The sequence below is a fragment of the Triturus cristatus genome, chromosome 3_2, assembly GCF_964204655.1.
Source record: "Triturus cristatus chromosome 3_2, aTriCri1.1, whole genome shotgun sequence".
In the NCBI taxonomy this organism is placed as follows: domain Eukaryota; kingdom Metazoa; phylum Chordata; class Amphibia; order Caudata; family Salamandridae; genus Triturus; species Triturus cristatus.
In genome coordinates this window covers 484,769,096-484,788,858 of record NC_140584.1, presented here as the reverse complement: position 1 = coordinate 484,788,858, position 19,763 = coordinate 484,769,096, and the positions used below count along the sequence as shown (strand labels likewise).

Genomic DNA, 19,763 nt, shown 5'->3' with positions numbered 1-19,763 from the left:
TAATCATTACGCTAGTGAACATCCTGATGATTTGGAATTCTGGTTCCATGCTATTGAACATGTTCCGAAACCAAAGAGAGGCGGCAACAGGGATCTGTTGCTGAGACAGAAAGAATCCAAATGGATTTGTCGTTTGAAAGCGAATAGTCTGGGCCATAATACGGATGGGGAAATGCACTATTTTTTATAGTTGGATACTTGGACTGATATATTGTTTCACATAGTTGTTTTATGTTTTGTGTTAAATATGATTTTCTCTTTTTTATACCTGTTGGACAATTGGGTTGACATACTCGATAAAATTTATTTATTATTTTTTCCGTGTCTGCTCTCTTCATCCTAAAAAGCTCCACTGGCCATATGAACTTACCATTATTAACGAGAGGACATTGTGAGAACATCCAGATTAGTTGTCCGTTTATATATATATCCCTAAGAATACCCTCTGAGTATAACTTGGGCCTTACTGGATCTCTTTTTGTTCACTTCATCCCCCTTTTTTCCCTTCTCTTTTAAAGTGTTGACTTCCATTGTTCCTAACTGTTTTGAAACGTAAACAAAAATTCGTTATATGTTGAGCCCATGGAGGGTTGGGCAATAATGTACCCTGGAATTGCGTATAGATCAAGCGAACATCATTATAATATCATTGACGCTAATTTTGGCCTCTAATGATATACATATCAAGTGTTGATACGTGTCACTCTTTCATATTTGATGCGTGTCATTTTTTCCTTTTAGGTAAAGATAGTACTAACATCAGGGAATGCGGGTACGTCATTATACATGGATCGTATGGAACTTATACTTTCTTCACGCTGATTGGTCAATTATTCAGGTTTACGTGCCTGCACTGATTTTAATATCTGTATATTCTCTGGATGTACACCCGTATATACAGGAAACCCTATATTTATTTTTTGAGGTTTCCTTTTGATTCTCGATATCACATAGGTGGTCAATATTGATTATTGAATATGTAGGCAAATGATACGCATAGGTCGCCACATGGGCCTATACCTTACTAATGGTTAATCAATATGGTTTTAGTACAGCCTTTTTTTGAAATACGTGGTTTATACTTAAAATTTTGGTCGCCGCATATATTACGTTCGTATATAGACATAACGGAGCATTTCAGAAGTATTTTCCAGCATGTTATTCCCATGGTGTCCGAGTACTGAGAACCTAGCAAAAGAGTCGTTGTAGTGAAGATATTATTGTCACAACTTAAATATGGGACTGGTTTGCGCATCGAATTTCTTATATTTATTCAGGTGACTTATATATATGTTGGTTTGACTAATATGAGATTGAATACTATGTATGGGAACTCCGTTCCAAAATGGCGCCCGCAGAGGTGAAACAAACATTAAGATTTGCATTTCCACCTAACAAACATCGAAAATCATCACGTGACATAGGGGCTATGCCTATTTAAGACGGTTGACCTATGGGAAAGGGTTTCACTGGTGACAAGAGATAGCGCCCTTTTCGAAAGGTAAGACGAAATCACTATGGTATATGTGGAGGGGAGTGTATTGGTGCAAAACCACCTTTACATATTGAAGAAAAAAACGCTTTCATCGTTTGCTGTTTTAGACTTTATTCTATTATTTTTATTATTATTGTCTTTTGGGGCGAACTGTGCGATAAAAAGAAACGTTTTAACTGAATTATCGACATGAGCGTTGTTCGTTGCTCGTGTATATATGCCTGTTGCTTTGATTTCCGTTGTTACCGTCCCAATAATCCCTTAAGCTACATGTCCAAACTAGTGAAAATGATGTTTATTGTTCGCTTGCTCAAAACGCTTCTGACGCTAATATTTTATGCGCATAACTAAGCGGGACGCTCCGGTCTTTTAAAGCGGTCGAATGTATTTTGGTGATTACTATATGCCTAAACTAGTAAAAATGATGTTGATCGTTCGCTTGCTCAAAACGCTTCTGACGCCAATATTCTATGCACATAATTAAGTGGGACCCTCCGGTCTATAAAGCGGTCCAATGTATTATGGTGATAACTATAGCTTTTACTTTATTTTGTAATATTAGAGCATTTTTATAGTGGACTCCTTTGACACCTTGTGTGTTTTTTATTACGTCTCTAGAATGATGGAGCCTGTACTGTAGGCATAAATATACGACAACAAGGTCGTTTTACTTCTTTCCGTTGAAACATAGAAATCGGACGAAAAGGTTTCGATTAATTGATTGTTGGACTAGCCGGTGATATCTCAACAAGAACCTCTATATTTACAGAGGTAAGATTTTTGTCATCATTTTATGTATGAATCAAATGGCTACTTGAGGAGAATGTGAATAGCCATGCCCGCAATAGGCCTTAATGGAATTCGTCTTTTTTTCTTTTCTTGTAATACTACTATTCGCATTAGATCACATACATCCGTATTACATTTTAAGGACTGCGGGGTTTCTTTTGGAATATATGGTGGCCGCTCCTTGGAGACAATCTATGGTAAGAATTGTTATCTTGATTTCTTTATTATTTTCTTTCTCTTTATAGATTTTTCTTTTTTTCTTTTTCTTTATGGATCATCTTCTATTTGAGGTAGTGTCTTCGGTATTAAAGGGATTATATTTTTTTTTTAACTCTATTAATATACCTGATTATTGATTATTCTTTAGGGTTTTTTTCACAATTATGAATTGACTAAAAGGAGTTCTCTCTATATAACATTGGACAGTGCATGTAGGTGGGCGGAACGCACTAAGTCCTGTCCGTGAAACTAAGCAGAATATATAGGTGTGTTCTGTGGTGTTTTTAAACCTTTTGTGATTTATATGTGTTTGATTAATATGTATGTTGTTTTTGGTTTTTATATATGTGTATGTAAATGCAATATTTTTTTGATTCATCTTTTGTATGTAATATATGTATTTGTCAAATTTGAAATTGAATTTATATGTTCGTTGAGGTGTGTTTACTATTCTATATGGTAACATGTAATGATGTCACTTTTCTATGTAGTATTGGCAATGTAGTTTGTTGTGTTTCATGGTGTATTTTATGTGTTTATACATATGTATGTTTTTATCTATGTTTTTTCACAGCCCTGACGAAGTTCGTAGAGAACGAAACGCGTTGGCTGAGTCTGTTTTTTGAAAATTGAATGAAAATAAAAGAACAACAAATTGGATTTAGTGAAAAGACTTTTCCCTTGGTGCACCGTCTTTTTGTAAAAAAGTTTGTATATCTGGTTTTCCAGTGGAGCAAAAGTACGGCATGCTCTGGACGTGTTTCTGCACCTTTTTAAAAATTGTGTATTGATTTTGGATTTGGTGTGCTTAACTGTGGTCAGCCGTACGTTCCTTTTGTTTACAGTTTATTTAATTGACCGTTCTGCACTCTTTTCCATTTGTTATTTCATAAATATTAATCCAAAGTTGAGGGCTTTATTCCCTCAGATAACATGCCTAAATTTCAGGATGGACGCGAGGAATTGGCTATGGATCTATTTGGGACTATTGTCTCTAAAAACACAACAACTGTAACCAATACGGCTACTGTGAGCCTTAAGACACTATTTGTAAAACTAGAAAAATTGCGTAAACAAGAGCTAAGTAGATGGTGGGACGGAGTCACCTTGGAACAGTACATGAAAAATGGCAAAATTCCAAGGGGACTTCGTATCTTGATTTTCCCGACATTTGAAGATTTGAGTGGGGATCTACTTAAAGAATGGGAATGTAATCTGGAGGGTGCATCTATAACGATGATGAAAATATTGGTAAGACACGCTGCAGAGAAGGGAGAAAAGCTACAGGCAGAGATTGAGCTCCTAGAAAAGGAAATTAACAACATAACTGAGAAGGACTTGATTGAGAAAAATTATACAATACTTAAACAGGTGATGGATGATCACCAAGTTTACTTGAAGAACAAAAAACTAAGTAAAATAAGAAGAGATGATAGGGACTACCAAAATGGCAGAATATACACCTTTGCCAAAAAATATGATGGGTTGCAGGGAACTGAGGATGTGACTAAGAAAAGAACAAGGGAAGATAGAGATGTTAGTGAGGAAACAGGCTCTAATAGCAATCTATCCCTCTCCTCTTTAGGTAGTTCCACATCAAGTCATGTAACACCAGATGTCCCTTTAGAAGAAGGGGCCTCGTCCTTCCAAAAAGAACTAGCCAGCCTAAGGATAAGCAACCGCCTCCAACAGAAAAAAGACCAAACAAAAAGAGGCGGGGAGGTAGGCGATCAAGGAGCAACCAAAAGGGGAGGCTTGGCAAACAAATCGGGTGCAGTACCCAAAGTAAGGAAGTAGTTGCGGGTGGCCTTGTAACAACAGGGGACCTCTTGACCAGTCAAAATGTGAATACCGATTTAAAAATCATAAATCTTTCAAATAAAATCTTGGATGATGATGAAAAAAGTTTACTGAGTAAAGGTCTCAATTTTTGCCCAACACAAGGGGGGGATTTTGCAAACCTGCATGTTGATCTCTTTAAATTCACCAGGACATTGAAACTTAAGGATTTCTTTGCGAATAAACCTTGTGAACAAGGGGGTGACAGGGGTGTACAAAGTGGGGGTACACATACCATACAAGAAGTACGCAATATACATTGTCTCCTCTCCCTGAATCCAGATGATGAGGTGAATATAACTACGGTCCTTGAAGACCTAGACATCAATCATAGTGCAAGTATTGACAGTGGACTACGTCCAAAATCTAAGTTTATACCCTCGCATTCTTACCATCACAACATTGATGATTTTCATAATAAAATCACAGAGGAGCTCTATAACATTGAAACACCTAGAAGATTCACTCCCAGGTCAACTACCAATATAACAGCGGCAGAGAGATTAGCCCTGACAAGATTAAATAAGGATACGAACATAGTCATAAGGGAAGCCGATAAAGGCGGGAACATCGTGGTAATGAATCATGTAGATTATATACAGGAGATATCAAGACAGCTCAGTAACGAGACACATTATCGTAAGGTCAATGAGAATCCTATCCCCAATAGCACAGTGAACATCAATGCAAAACTACTAGAATGGCGGGAATCCGGTCTTCTAAGTGAAGATGAATGCAGATTTATGTGGGTTAACTGTCCGAATTTCCCTTGTATCTATGTGTTACCTAAGGTACACAAGGGGGGGAAATTTCCCCCTGGGAGACCAATCATTTCCGGGGTGGGCTCACCCACAGAAAAAATATCAGAATTCGTTGATCACAAGCTCCAGAAATATGTCCCTAATTTGCCCTCATATGTAAGGGATAGTAAGGACATTTTAATGAAGTTCAAAGACTTTGATTGGTCAGATGAGTTAACATTTGTAACTCTAGATGTAGAGAGTCTCTACACCTGCATTAACAAGACATATGGTATCAAAGCAGTTCAATCCTTCCTTGATAGAGAAGACGCTAGTTTTTTTGACTACAATGAGATGATTGTTTCAATGATTAACATCATTTTGGACAATAACTTTTTCCTTTTTGATGGTGAATGGTTCCAACAGATACATGGAACCGCAATGGGTTCCAGGTTTGCTCCCTCTTACGCCTGCCTTTTCATGGGATGGTTTGAGAGGGAGCATGCCTGGAACAGGAATGCCTCCCCCTGGACCAATTACATCGTGTACTGGGGGAGGTATATTGATGACGTGATTTGCCTGTGGTCCGGGTCGATTGACCAATTAAATCAATATGTATCCTTTTTGAATAACAACACATACAATGTAAAATTTACTATGACGTATCATAAGGAACATATCAACTTCCTGGATATTACTTTTTACATCAAACATGGGCAAATACAAAGTACACTATATAGGAAGGAAACTGCGTGTAACGCTGTGCTGCACGCAGGGAGTGCTCACCCCCACTCTGTAAAGAAGAACATTCCCTTTGGTGAAATGGTGAGGGTCAGACGGAATTGTAGTGAGGAAGACATGTTTCATGCACATATTGAAGACATCAAGAGCAGATTTGAAAAAAGGGGATACGATCGGGCAACTCTGGATAGAGCTGAACTCAGGGTCAGTAGGATGGATCGGAATACGACATTACAGGACAAACAGAAAATGCACGCAACTGACACCAAGGTCAGGTTCATAACCCAATACACTTCCCATAGTAATACCATTTTCAATATTTTCAGAAAGCATTGGCATCTCTTAGTGGGGGTCCCAGGCCTAAAAGATGTGATTAACAACAGACCATCTATTACATACAGAAAGGGTATGTCCCTGAAAAGATCACTCTGTCCTAGTTATGTAACCTCTCATCAAAAAACTCAAACATGGTTACCGGATAAACCAAAGGGATTTTTCACCTGCGGAATGTGCAGTGTCTGCCCTCTAGGCAGGAATAAAACATTCGTCTTCAGTTACAATAGCACGAGAGAGTACAGAATTGAGAATTTCATAAACTGCAATACGACATATGTGATATATGTCTTGGGATGCAGATGTGGTACAATCTATGTCGGAAGTACCATCCGGGCTTTAAAACTCAGGATTCAGGAACATAGAAGGGCAATAAAATCTAAAGACACCAGATACCCAATCACTAATCATTACGCTAGTGAACATCCTGATGATTTGGAATTCTGGTTCCATGCTATTGAACATGTTCCGAAACCAAAGAGAGGCGGCAACAGGGATCTGTTGCTGAGACAGAAAGAATCCAAATGGATTTGTCGTTTGAAAGCGAATAGTCTGGGCCATAATACGGATGGGGAAATGCACTATTTTTTATAGTTGGATACTTGGACTGATATATTGTTTCACATAGTTGTTTTATGTTTTGTGTTAAATATGATTTTCTCTTTTTTATACCTGTTGGACAATTGGGTTGACATACTCGATAAAATTTATTTATTATTTTTTCCGTGTCTGCTCTCTTCATCCTTAAAAGCTCCACTGGCCATATGAACTTACCATTATTAACGAGAGGACATTGTGAGAACATCCAGATTAGTTGTCCGTTTATATATATATCCCTAAGAATACCCTCTGAGTATAACTTGGGCCTTACTGGATCTCTTTTTGTTCACTTCATCCCCCTTTTTTCCCTTCTCTTTTAAAGTGTTGACTTCCATTGTTCCTAACTGTTTTGAAACGTAAACAAAAATTCGTTATATGTTGAGCCCATGGAGGGTTGGGCAATAATGTACCCTGGAATTGCGTATAGATCAAGCGAACATCATTATAATATCATTGACGCTAATTTTGGCCTCTAATGATATACATATCAAGTGTTGATACGTGTCACTCTTTCATATTTGATGCGTGTCATTTTTTCCTTTTAGGTAAAGATAGTACTAACATCAGGGAATGCGGGTACGTCATTATACATGGATCGTATGGAACTTATACTTTCTTCACGCTGATTGGTCAATTATTCAGGTTTACGTGCCTGCACTGATTTTAATATCTGTATATTCTCTGGATGTACACCCGTATATACAGGAAACCCTATATTTATTTTTTGAGGTTTCCTTTTGATTCTCGATATCACATAGGTGGTCAATATTGATTATTGAATATGTAGGCAAATGATACGCATAGGTCGCCACATGGGCCTATACCTTACTAATGGTTAATCAATATGGTTTTAGTACAGCCTTTTTTTGAAATACGTGGTTTATACTTAAAATTTTGGTCGCCGCATATATTACGTTCGTATATAGACATAACGGAGCATTTCAGAAGTATTTTCCAGCATGTTATTCCCATGGTGTCCGAGTACTGAGAACCTAGCAAAAGAGTCGTTGTAGTGAAGATATTATTGTCACAACTTAAATATGGGACTGGTTTGCGCATCGAATTTCTTATATTTATTCAGGTGACTTATATATATGTTGGTTTGACTAATATGAGATTGAATACTATGTATGGGAACTCCGTTCCAAAATGGCGCCCGCAGAGGTGAAACAAACATTAAGATTTGCATTTCCACCTAACAAACATCGAAAATCATCACGTGACATAGGGGCTATGCCTATTTAAGACGGTTGACCTATGGGAAAGGGTTTCACTGGTGACAAGAGATAGCGCCCTTTTCGAAAGGTAAGACGAAATCACTATGGTATATGTGGAGGGGAGTGTATTGGTGCAAAACCACCTTTACATATTGAAGAAAAAAACGCTTTCATCGTTTGCTGTTTTAGACTTTATTCTATTATTTTTATTATTATTGTCTTTTGGGGCGAACTGTGCGATAAAAAGAAACGTTTTAACTGAATTATCGACATGAGCGTTGTTCGTTGCTCGTGTATATATGCCTGTTGCTTTGATTTCCGTTGTTACCGTCCCAATAATCCCTTAAGCTACATGTCCAAACTAGTGAAAATGATGTTTATTGTTCGCTTGCTCAAAACGCTTCTGACGCTAATATTTTATGCGCATAACTAAGCGGGACGCTCCGGTCTTTTAAAGCGGTCGAATGTATTTTGGTGATTACTATATGCCTAAACTAGTAAAAATGATGTTGATCGTTCGCTTGCTCAAAACGCTTCTGACGCCAATATTCTATGCACATAATTAAGTGGGACCCTCCGGTCTTTAAAGCGGTCCAATGTATTATGGTGATAACTATAGCTTTTACTTTATTTTGTAATATTAGAGCATTTTTATAGTGGACTCCTTTGACACCTTGTGTGTTTTTTATTACGTCTCTAGAATGATGGAGCCTGTACTGTAGGCATAAATATACGACAACAAGGTCGTTTTACTTCTTTCCGTTGAAACATAGAAATCGGACGAAAAGGTTTCGATTAATTGATTGTTGGACTAGCCGGTGATATCTCAACAAGAACCTCTATATTTACAGAGGTAAGATTTTTGTCATCATTTTATGTATGAATCAAATGGCTACTTGAGGAGAATGTGAATAGCCATGCCCGCAATAGGCCTTAATGGAATTCGTCTTTTTTTCTTTTCTTGTAATACTACTATTCGCATTAGATCACATACATCCGTATTACATTTTAAGGACTGCGGGGTTTCTTTTGGAATATATGGTGGCCGCTCCTTGGAGACAATCTATGGTAAGAATTGTTATCTTGATTTCTTTATTATTTTCTTTCTCTTTATAGATTTTTCTTTTTTTCTTTTTCTTTATGGATCATCTTCTATTTGAGGTAGTGTCTTCGGTATTAAAGGGATTATATATTTTTTTTTAACTCTATTAATATACCTGATTATTGATTATTCTTTAGGGTTTTTTTCACAATTATGAATTGACTAAAAGGAGTTCTCTCTATATAACATTGGACAGTGCATGTAGGTGGGCGGAACGCACTAAGTCCTGTCCGTGAAACTAAGCAGAATATATAGGTGTGTTCTGTGGTGTTTTTAAACCTTTTGTGATTTATATGTGTTTGATTAATATGTATGTTGTTTTTGGTTTTTATATATGTGTATGTAAATGCAATATTTTTTTGATTCATCTTTTGTATGTAATATATGTATTTGTCAAATTTGAAATTGAATTTATATGTTCGTTGAGGTGTGTTTACTATTCTATATGGTAACATGTAATGATGTCACTTTTCTATGTAGTATTGGCAATGTAGTTTGTTGTGTTTCATGGTGTATTTTATGTGTTTTATACATATGTATGTTTTTATCTATGTTTTTTCACAGCCCTGACGAAGTTCGTAGAGAACGAAACGCGTTGGCTGAGTCTGTTTTTTGAAAATTGAATGAAAATAAAAGAACAACAAATTGGATTTAGTGAAAAGACTTTTCCCTTGGTGCACCGTCTTTTTGTAAAAAAGTTTGTATATCTGGTTTTCCAGTGGAGCAAAAGTACGGCATGCTCTGGACGTGTTTCTGCACCTTTTTAAAAATTGTGTATTGATTTTGGATTTGGTGTGCTTAACTGTGGTCAGCCGTACGTTCCTTTTGTTTACAGTGTGTTTGATGTACACCAAGGGTGGCCTGTAGTACATTTACTACTGTTTTGTGACATTTATGCAGTAACTTTAGATGAGTAGTTTGAGGATAGCAGTGGGCTTACTCTTTTATGGGTGTGTAGTTTATCCCTCTCTTAACTTCCTGTTACATTTCCTAAACATCTCACCTTTATTAGTCCATTTAACCACTCCTTCCATTGGTTGTCCAGCATTTATTATCATGAAATAAACTTACATTTGCGGAGATCCCCCTATAGATAGGAGAGAGAGAGGTGGAAATCCCCACCCCTTGGTTTGTGAATTGCATTTTGTAATAAGTATGTAGTATTACTGTAGTATGACTTTACGTACTACAAAGTTCTGCTTGGGAATCAGGCCCCTACTGAGTTATCCTACAGTTCGTTAGGCACCCAAGATGATAAGTTATCTATAAGCATCAGGTTACACCCTAAAAAGAATTCATCCTTAGTTCCATCAACTTTATTTCACCTGGAACTTCTTATCAAGGTTCGGGGAGGGATTATTAGCACCCAGAAGCCAAAGAATTCCAGTGGGTGCCATTCACATCACTCCTAACCATTCAAAGGTTCTCCTAGTCAGGATTCCTCTTCTTTTCTATCAGTACAGTCTTTTTCCTCCACTGTGCCTAGGCCCCAGCTCCTACTTACCAATCTAAGGCTCTTTTGGACCTTGCCTTCTGTCTCGATGCCCCTCCTCGCTGCGTTACTCCTCTCTCGCTGTCTTTCTGCTGTCCTCTTGCTCTCACTCACTCTTCATACTTTCGATTCTTCCGCTCTCGCTTGTTCGTCGTTCTGCCCTTTCTGTGCTTTGACCTGTGCTCTGTCTTTCTTGCCCGTTATGGCAAGCTGTCTTAATTCTGTGGTAGCCTCTCTGGCATTTGTGGTAGCCACTCAGATTCCTTTGTGAATCTAAATTTGTGCTAGAAGGTAAGTTGGGTGGATCTGAATCAGCGGCATCCTGAGCAGAAGGGTATACACAGTTTGAGTGGTTACTGTAGTGTCTTGCTAAAGAGACTTAAAATTATCTAGGTTAAAAATATGACTCCCTTAAGGAAAATGAGGACAATAATTTTCTGGTGGCTGTCTTGGCCCTCGCTGTGAATCTCACATGGCGAACCTGGTCCTCAAACAGGTGAATAAACTTAGAAAGAGGGCAATACAAAAGGAAAATAACTTTCAAGTCACTCAAGGCAAGAGTACATTTTAGTTCCAAGTCTTTGGCCGCACCCCCTCTTTCACCACCTTTATTCTGCACCATAAATTGAAGAGGACGTACTTCATGGTGGAAACTGAACCTGTCTCCCTAAAGTTGACCATATCTTCTCAATGACTCTCATGCCTCCAGCATACCCTACTATGTCATCTCAAGCAACGAATACCTTTCCAAAGGATAGGATAATGTTTTGCCTCCTTGTGTCATTGGACCAGAACCAGGATGACTTCTAAGTCCTCTTTGTGGTCCTCAGTGGTTTACTCAATAGTTTCTACAACTGCCATCATCGTTGCCACCTCTTATTCATTTTATGATTTCTAGGGGCCATGTAATAGGTACCTCTACCCCAATTTCACCTGTTCTGGAAGGTAGTTCTGCATTGACGTTTAGATCGACTGGCCAAATGAAAAACATTTTGTATTGATTCAAACTTGCACTGCACTGGTATCATGTCATGCAGTGTAATCTATAATTTCTAGCACAATTGTGCCGCAGCATTAAACTATATATATATGTATACACACACACATATTACACTCTAAAGCATGTCTTGCAAAGTTACTGCGTTCACTTTATTACCTACTTTTAATGGTATTCTGAAGGAGTTGGCGAGAACCAATGCGATCTGGCTCCTTGTTAAATGACCTGTCCCTACACTGCATCGTCTCCAGCTCTTTTATCCTTTGTAGGTCTCGGATTTACCTGTTTGTAGGCAGACCTATTGTTTCCAATCCATAAGATATGTTTACAAGTGAACTTGGATCAGCCCCTTGCTCATGAATGGATAGCTTTGTTGTCTATCTCACTTCTTTGATCCTGATTCAATGACTTGCCTCTCTAGCCTTTTGTTTGTCCTGCCCAGGAGCATCTCGGTCTTAGTTTTATGATGTATCCTCCCACTGCTACCATCAGACCTTAGTTGCAGTTCACAGGATGGACTATTTTCTCTCTCCACGGTTCACCTCCTCCCCCAATCCTTTCTCTTGACCCCCTCCTTCACCCACCTAGTATTCTCTTGCCCCCTAGCCCCTTATTTATTTAATTTACTTTTTTTACCCACTTCGCTATTGCTAGGCAACCATCTTAAAATGTTTTTTTTTTTTACCATTTCTGGATGGTCGTGTGGGCATCTAGGAATGGTTTAGGTTTCTTTTATCAAATTCCATACAAAGATGGCCACCACAGATGCACGCTTCCACAATAGCCATATTTTAATGCTATACATTAAAACTAATTAAAATGCATTAAAAGTTAGCCTCTGCAGATAAGATGCACATGTATCCACTGTGGCCACCTTTGAATGGCATTTGTGAAAACATTACAAAAAGTATCGAAGAAAGCCACTATGGATGCGTGGACATTCATGACATAATTTTAGATGTATTTGGTTATGTTTTAGAAACCCGCTCTACTATGGCCAGCGCATCTGCAGCAATTGTCTACAACAAACCAGAATTGGCAAAGCCTATATGTCTCACGATTGTGACTTATTGGCTGTGCCAATGGTTCTAGCCCTGCTCTAAAGCATTTGTTGTGCTGTGCCGTGTTGCTTTAAAAAAAAAAAAAAACTATGACTCAGCCGGTTTCGTCAATTTGTAGCCACTCGCATGAAGCAGGTGTGGGCTTGCAAAATGACATGAGCTTTTTTTCCTTTTTGTTTGCTTATCCAAAATGGACAGTATACAAAAGCATAGAAGTAGCACAGGTGAAGGAAGCAACATGAAGGGGCTGGGGTCTGGGTTAAACCACGGAGTGCTCAGGAAGCTAGAGGGTGGTGAAGCCATACGGACGTGGGTGAGGGGAAAGAACATGGAGGGTGCTGGTGGAGGATGCAAACAAAGAGAGGAATGTTAGAGGGAGTAAACGGACGAGAGGGAGCACAATATGAAAGAGGGAGGAGGAAATGGGTGAAAAAGCAACATGGGGGACATGAGGGCATCACAGACAAGGGTGGGATAGACACACATTGGCAGCAAAATAGTAACACAAGTGAGCATGGTGAAGGGGGAGTGGCACATGAGTGTGAAAGCATGCATTCTCATAAAGTTCTTAAACAACAGAGTAACAGAAAAGGGAGTAGTGGAAGGACACAAGTAATGTGTCCATGCTCCAGGGAAGGGCCAAATGTATGATGAGGCAGGAAAGCCAACACCCTCTAATGAATAGGAAACAAGTCATAAGAGTGAATATGAGCCCAATCAATTGTAAGCAATGGGCAGGCTCTAAGCCCATTGTAAGCTAATAATATGTCACTTAACTGACAGCATATGCATGGTCTAGCAGACCAGACCTAAAAAAGCAACATTCTTTTGAATCTTCACATCTCTTAGCTGAGCTGGTCCTCTCCTTCTCCTAACATGTATTCAGCATCCCATTTTCAAAACTTGATTCTGATTAATAGTACTACCTGCAGATTCCTCTCCTTTTAAATATCACAGACATCAGTCCAGATCCTCAATCTTTTCCATAGTTCTCCCACTCCAGTAGGGGGCCTGGCTCCACCTTGGTGCCACATGCTGCTCCTTGTGACCTCACTGGAGCCGTATAGCACTCCCGCTGGCGTGCTGACGCAGTTTCCTTTTTTCTGCGTAATCAACATGATCCTAAGCTCTCCACATATCCTCACATTAGTGTCGTTATTCAAAGACTTCTCTCATTTTACAATATATACCTGCAGCTTTTCTTTATCATGTTCCACTTAACTGGTTTGGAATCGAACCGTATGACCACAGCATAGAAACCTGCAGTTCCTGTCAACCGATACATCCAAAGGCTCGCAAAGATTGTGAAGCAAAAACGTTCCCGGCCAGAGGAAGGGATAAACGTTTGGGGTGCCTAAGATCTCATCCAAGATCCAAATTTCCATCCCGATCATCGTCCAAATCATTGAAGAGAAAGCCCAAAAAGAAGAAGAGACACTAGTCATGGCGTCACATATCCAGAAGTCAATGCCACCAAGAGCTTTGCCATTTCCTCAACAATTGGAGCAAGAACAACCTAGAAGATCCTACTCTAGCGAATATGTCGGAGCCGGCGCAGCCAACCCATCTGGTCTTGGGCCTCAATTCGGCTTGGCGCCTAGTTCTGTATGAGCTGTGGCTCTGACTCCGAGGTCTCAGTCAGGTGAGACATATCCAACATACCAAAATCTATCTCTCTTTTTGAACACAATGTTTTAAATATTTTATAGAGCTATGCTCCCATGTGGCCCGCTAGCTGGGCCCATAGGACTAATGGTCTACTCCTTGGGTGGCTTCCCGATGCCTTATCAATCGGTGCCCTTCACTCCGTTCCTGTGATTACCTCAGGTGTATTGGACAAATCCAGTGCAGCTGATGCCTAAAATGATGCCACCGCCACTAGCTAGTCCAACTTCTTTGTCGTTGGTGCAGGGCCATACATTTCCTCCTGCGCTGCAGTCTTCCCCTGTGTTGCTGCAAGCCACACCATTGGTGCCACAAACAACCCCACAGACACCAAGAAGAACCCCTCCGGTGCCAAATATGCCGACTCCACAAGACACTCCATTGGAACGTCTCCACTCAGACACATTACATATTGTACACAACTCTCGAAGAGAGTTGCAGAGACTGATAGAATACAGTAGATACTTCTTCAGGGATTTCGACCCACAGGAGGATCTGGATGCACTGGATCAAGAACAAATGGATCCAGATGTCAACAAGTGGGAGCAACGATCCCCAATTGGTCTTCACCTCCGGAGGTCACCACGTAGTACTCTGTCATACAAAAAGCAGTTGACATGCTAGACCTACTATTATCTACAAAATGTAGGTCATACATCCCGACAGAGGTCCTTAACAATACCTCCCACTTGTCGAACCATTGCTTTCCTTTAACAAAGCCTTAACAGAACCCACATTGGCCATCTGGGAGATACCAACAACTTCCACCGCAGCGCCCAGATCCATCTCCCATTGCTACAAACCAGCTCCTGAAGACCTTAGCTTTCTATCTTCACATTGTACTCCTGAAAACCTGGTGGTACCACTATCCTGTTCCACCCAATTAACCCCCGGATCCTTCCTGTCTAGACCATCAGAATGGGCTGCAAATTATCCAATTGGGCATCAATACTGCAAGAATCATGGGCCCCTGTCACCCTGCGTAGACCTGTCTTGTTAAGAAACTAAGGATTTTCTAAAGATGTCCAAACAAAACTCATGGACTTACTCTGTGATGGCTCTGGACTCTTTGTTGCTAAAGCTGATTCAGCTTTAGAAAGATTCAGAGTTAGCAAATCAGGTGCAAGGTCTGTAAACACAATCCGGAGACCCAGACAATTGAAGTTTGGAGGATTCAGTAGAGGTTTTTCCTTTCATGGGCGACAGAATATACCCACCAACAGCAGCAATCAAAACCCCTCTACAAGAGCTACAGAGGACAGGGCAAAGAAAGACAGTGTGCCCTGCCCTTATATCCCTCCTCTCTTCCTCTTTCACAGCCTCTGCAGGGAAGCAGCACTAGTTCAACTTGCCTCAAAACTCTCAAACCATTGGAGGACGGGTTTCCTCTTTTCCGCAAGCATTAAGGGCCATTACTTCAGACCTTTTTGTCTTGAAAATTGTAGAAAGGGTGTATGCCCTACCCTTTCAACCATCTCCCTCTCTTATCCTTCCCCAGCCAGAAGTATTCTTGCGAGATCTGCCTATCCTTCAACAGAAAGTACAATCCTTGCTCCTAAAGGGTACGGAGGCGTTAGTTCCGAAGCAGGAAAGGGGATCAGTGATACTACTCCTGGTACTTCTAAAAGCCCCAAGAAGGATAGCGATCTTTGCCCAATCCTGGACCTCAGGATTTTGAACTGGCTCCTCAAAAAGTAAAAGCCTAAAATGATGTCCCTAGCTCAGGTTCTGCTAGTGCTGAAAGCAGAAAACTGGAGGGTGTCTGTCTGTCTGCAGGATGCATACTTCCACATCTCAATCCTGCAGTTTAACAGGAAACTAATCCGCTCCATGGTCATAACACAACATTATCAGTTTGTGGTCATTCTGGTTGGCTTCACTTTCACACCACGAGCCTTCATGAAGTTGGTGACGGTGGTAGTGGCTCATCTCGAACAAACGTGAATCTGTTGTTTTCCCTTACTACAACGACTGGCTTATCAAATCCAAGTCTCCTGAGATGGTGTATCATCACTTGCAGGTGATAACACAATTGTTGTTCGACCTGGGTTTTTCGATCAACAAGCCCAAATCTTACCTGATGCAATCTCGGTGCAACGTGTTAAAAAGGGTCCGTAATGGACACTTAGGTGAGTCGAGCCTTCTTTCTTCCAAAGAGGATTCAAAACATTCAAGGTATGATTCCTAATGTTTCACAATAGAGCAATCATTCAAGTCCTAAAAGTCTCATGCCTGCAAAGTCTGCTAGTCTTCATTCTGTTAGTCACCCATGCACACTGGTACATGAGGGCCCTCCAGTGGTTCCAACACAATGGAGATCTACAAGTCGGTGTCAAGGTCCCTAGGGACCCTGCTGTGGATCTGCAATGGTGGAGTGTGAGCAGCAGCCTTTCTCATGGGAAGCTGTCTCACCCTTTTCCTCCAGTAGCAACAGTGATAACTGATGTCTCCTCTCGGGGATTAGATACTCAACTGGAGGACCTGCACATCAGAGGTCTCTCTGGTCACCAGGGGAACAGACTACACACATAAGTCTGTTTGAATTGCAGGGGCACGCCTAGCTCTCAAGGCCCTCCTTTCTTCCCTTTGTGATCAGATGGTCCGGCTACTTATGAACCTTCCTAAGGGCCATCCCACTTCAGAAGCCATCAGAGCATTACATTGGCTCCCCGTCCACCAAAGAGCTAATTTTAAGGCTCTGTGTTTGGTGCATAAGGCCCTTTATGGTGGTATTTCTGGGGAGGTGCGGAAACTTTTTATTAGGTATCTCCCTGCTAGAACTCTACGAAGGGTTTTGTCTGTGTCCCAAAAATACGTAAGGTAAGGTGGGGGTGCCGCACACTGTCTTTTTGCGCGGCAAAACTTTGGAACCAGATGCCATCTACTCTGCGATGTCAACCGGATGAGGTTTAGGAGGAAATTAAAAACCTGGCTATTTGCCAAAAATTAAAACCTGTTCAGGTTCTATTAACCACTCATCACAGTCAGCGCCAAGACGCCTCGGCATTCGTTGCGCTATATAAATAACAAATCCAATCCAATCCAATTGATAGTACAACTATGATGTGGTATATCAACAAACAAGGGGAAGGAAGGTCGCATCTTCTCTGCAGAAGCCCAACAAGGATGTACAATTGCCACTGCTAAAGGTTATATCTAACCTCTTCTGTAGTTCTTTAGATTGGAAGACGCTGTGGTGTTGTCTGCTGGTTGTGATGTCTTGGTTTGGTATTTCCATAATATTGTGTCTTAGTTTGAAAGCGAAATGCCCAAAATTTCATTTTGATTTGATGGCTGTTTTTTGAGACTCTTGCTGATGAGTATCATCATGTCATGTGGCCCAGTTAGACCTAGAAGGAAACCGTGCCATTTTACATGAACACAGGACTTTTCCTAAAGTTGCCTCCACTGGTCACGTCGACTTTTGACACAAATTTGTATTTGTGACACTTTGGGTTAGTTTCTAGAAACACCAACCTTGTTTACACGAGTCATTATTGTATTGCTTTGTCACTATGTACAAGGCCTTACACTTACGTTGTGCAAATGTGTTGATTTCATCCATATGGCGAAACAGCTATCTGTAGCACACAAACCGTGGCAGCCTGATCATAAACTCAGCCCAAGGCAGGGATGCCTGTTTCTATAAATAAACATCTGTTTCCGGGTGTAGTCAGAGGAGGCACTTCTGCGGACATCGAGAGGTCTCTACAGGCTGATGCTTTTGCCCAGCAGCTGACTAACAGCTCTGTGAGGGGTGTCCAATACATGACCAAGACAGGGTCCTACATTCTTACCCATCAGGTAATGGGGTTGGATCATCCAGTAAGGGGATTCTTGAAAGAACATAAACATATACCCTAGACATGCAGGTTACGGTCTGCGTTGTAGGAGTAGGCCAGATTGTCATAATTTTATATGCTTGCATACATGTTATTTCAGCATGATGGTGGACCTTTTTGTATTGTTCACTGTCCTGCTACTTCTCAAATCTTTCATCTGCTTCTGTCTATTGATCACTGCTGCACATATATTTTGTTTAAGAATCACGTTGATTCAATAAACATTGAAAACCTCCCTCTATTTCTGTGAGCAAAAGAGAGCACAAGTGGATGAGCCAAACATTCTAGATCTGTCACCATGATTCCTGAGGAAACAGGGTTGTTCAGCTGTAGCCAGAACCTCTTGCTCTCTGCCTATGTTAGGGGGTCTTATGGTGGTATTTTAAGCTAGCTGGTCTATGTGACAACACATCCTGCGGGGGGGGCACAGAATTAGTCTGGCACCATCCAGAAGTTTGTCGTCCACAAAGGCGCAGTTCCTACTGACTTGTAGAAACTACACAACAATCATTGGTATCCCTTCTGTTTATGATATTGGGGCAGAGACTTAAGCTGAGTTTGTGATTTGAGCTTTTCTGTGCGTTGTATTTTGTGTTGTAGATGTCGTAGTGTTCTCAAAATACTTTCTCCTTTTATGTTGAGAGAAGGGGGTGTTGTATCCCGAGTTGTGCAGTAACTGAATTGCAGAAGAATGGAGGTGTATGGTATCCCATAGAACCATACGTTTGAGTGATGAAGGTGGAAATTCAATCCTCTGGAATGTGGTATACACAAGTGCATTTTGGTTCAGAACATGTAGTGGCAATTAAAAGCTGAGCTGATGCCATCAGATACTTGTGGATTGTGTTGGTGTCAATTTATCTTGTCACCTCACTAGAACAAATATTAGCAAATCCAATAGGTCTTTCCTTCACCCAAAAAAATATATGTATGTGTGTGTGTATGTGTATATATATATATATATATATATATATATATATATATATATATATATATATATTTATATATCATATGTAGATCTAAGTTAGTTTGGTAATTTAAAAAATAACGCATTGTGGAAATGTTTTTTCTTTCTCCAAGGCCTGGATTGGTCTTGCATCATGGAGGATAGAGGCGTCAAAGTAACAGTAGGGGGCGGAGGGCAGAAGCAAGATGGAGGGCGCGAATGGGAGAAGCAACACTGCTAAGAGAAGCACATGGTAGAGAGGGAAGAATGTCGATCACACTGGGAAAAAGCACATTAGGGCGAACACATGTAGGTGGGTAGGGGAGAAGCACCGGTGTGAGAGAGTGGAGCATGGGGAAAGTGGGAAGAAAGGTACATGAGGGAGCCAGCCAACAAACACATGCACTCTCATTGAGTGCTGTACCAAAACACTGAAAATACTTGAAAAGTAAGCATTGGAGGGACACATGTAAAAAGGCCATGCTCCAGGGGAGGGACAAACACAAGAAGAAGGAAATCCCACACAAGCTAAAGAATAAAAAGCAATCAAGTGAGTGTGACAATGAAGTTAACCAACGGTAAGCAATGGGTAAGCCTGCTGTAAGCTGACAATACGCCTTTTCGCAAACAGATAGCTTGACCTTAAAGAAACAATTCTGTATTTCATTCTACGGGGCACTTTTTA

The 19,763-nt window shown here is 40.4% G+C and overlaps 1 protein-coding gene across 5 annotated transcripts in view; it reads left to right on the top strand.

Moving 5' to 3' along the window:
* The window catches only part of STK33 (serine/threonine kinase 33), a 1,543,521-nt gene that overhangs the window by 459,315 nt on the left and 1,064,443 nt on the right, over positions 1-19,763 (top strand). Inside the window, exon 1 of one of the 5 annotated variants that reach the window (XM_085648125.1) lies at positions 8,706-8,826. The exons of the other annotated variants lie outside the window; for them this stretch is intronic. The gene's annotated coding sequence lies outside the window, so the exon portion shown is untranslated. Of the gene's footprint in view, positions 1-8,705; positions 8,827-19,763 lie in introns of those variants that run through there. 5 annotated transcript variants of the gene reach the window in all.